Here is a 2,182-nt window from a genome sequence, read left to right on the forward strand (position 1 = left end):
TGAACTGCAACTTGGAATTTCCTCTGACTCTTTTCTTGGAGTAATTCAAAATTGGCAGGAAAGATTTTGTTTGCTAACCACCAAGTAATTATTTCATCATAAGCCTCAGAAGAGAAAGAATGTCTATTACTTCTGCTTTTGAAGAGACGCCTTCAAGAAAGATTCAAACCCATTGCACTAGGGATGGAAAAATAGACAGACACGTGCAATTTGAATTTGGCAGGAGTATGAAACGCCTTTGAGATATTAGATTTTCCAGTTGCATTGCCTAGCAGAGTGAGAGCGTCAGACTGGGAGATACCAGTATGTTTTTAGTATAGATAAATAACATATTGTTCACAGGATTAACAAAGGGTGGGGAAGTCCTGTGTTGTAAATAAAAGAGTATCTTTGAAATATTTAGGTCTTGGACCAACTGCTGTAGATTATGTATATAATCTTGGATAAAATCCCTAAATTAGAGCTCTGTGTCTTTGAGATGAACCTATCAAAGTTTGCTATTCTGAATCCTCTTATTAGATTTTGTGAGAAAAGAGGACTAGATTAGGAGTCAGACCTTTAGGCTCTGGCCCCATCTTTATCACTTACTGTGTGGCAAGGGGTTCGAACTTCAGTTTCCTCTTCTATAAAATGGGGATAATAATTCTAGCTACTTAATAAGTTTAATAGTCATGAGATGATACATTTAAAAGTATTTCACAAACTATAAAATGTTATGAACACATAAAGAATTATTATTAGTAAGCATAGTGCATGGAAAGGAATTTTCCAATTATGTAAAAAATCTTATGCAGATACTATCACTGTGCCTTTTACTAGCTGTGTTGTCAAAACTTGAGAATCCAGAGAGCTTTCTATACTGCTCTACCTGATAAACCCAAGGTAACAAATTGTAAAATGTGTGGTCACTGAGGACTTGTCCCATGCTGGTTACATCATCAGGAAGTGGCGCATGGCACGGAGGGAAGAGTGCCAGACTTGGATCAGAGTGCCTGACTTGGATCAAGTTGCACCTGAGTTTGGTTTGCCAACTACTTGTATAACCTTTAGGAAGTGGCTGAGCCTCTATTTTTTTGTCTCTAACGAGGGATTGCACTAGATAACCTCTAAATTTTTTTCCAGTAATAAAATTATATTATTGTACAATTGCTTAAAATATCAATTGCCTTTGAGGGTTCACTAGAGTGATTCAATCTTTGTGCTACAAGCCACTGTGAGGGGCTGCAACTACAATTCTACAGGAATCACTGAGCTACTTAAAGGCAGGATTAGGGAGAAGTATTCTTGTTTTACTGCCCAGAGTTGACCCTACACAACCAAATGCCCACCAACGATAATAGTAAACAACCCAGGAGCCATCATTATATGAATAAACAGCAAAGATCACACCTGCCGGGCCAGTGAAGTGTGCTTTATTGTCATGGTGTTCCTAGGAGCAGCTGAAGATAAACCTATACCAGGGGGCCTGACTCCATTGCTTTGAAATTACCACCCACTTTAGAGGGGAGTCCTAAGCCCTAAATCTCCAAGGAACTGATTAATTAAATCAACCATTTTTGAGGATTAGATTTTGTCTTGAAGCTGTTCATAAGCCAAAGGTATTCAACATGAATATATATATATGTGTGTGTGTGTATTCAACATAAATATATATGTGTGTATTCAACATGAATATATATATGTGTATTCAACATGAATATATGTATGTGTGTTTTCAACATGAATATATATATGTGTATTCAACATGAATATATATATGTTTGTATTCAACATGAATATATATATGTGTATTCAACATGAATATATATGTGTGTATTCAACATGAATATATATATGTGTGTATTCAACATGAATATATATGTGTGTGTATTCAACATGAATATATATGTGTGTTTTCAACATGAATATACATATGTGTATTCAACATGAATATATATATGTGTGTTTTCAACATGAATATATATATGTGTATTCAACATGAATATATATATATATATACAGTCTCACTCTGTCATGCAGTACAGTGGCACTATCCTAACTCATTGTAACCTGTAATCATTGTCCCAGGCTCAAAGGATTCTCACACCTCATTCTCCCAAGTAACTGGGACTATGGGCATGCACCATCATGCGTAGTTAAGTTTTTCATTTTTGTGTGGAGAAGGAGTCTCCCTATATTGCCA

The sequence above is a fragment of the Chlorocebus sabaeus genome, chromosome 8 (assembly GCF_047675955.1).
Source record: "Chlorocebus sabaeus isolate Y175 chromosome 8, mChlSab1.0.hap1, whole genome shotgun sequence".
Classification (NCBI taxonomy): Eukaryota; Metazoa; Chordata; class Mammalia; order Primates; family Cercopithecidae; genus Chlorocebus; species Chlorocebus sabaeus.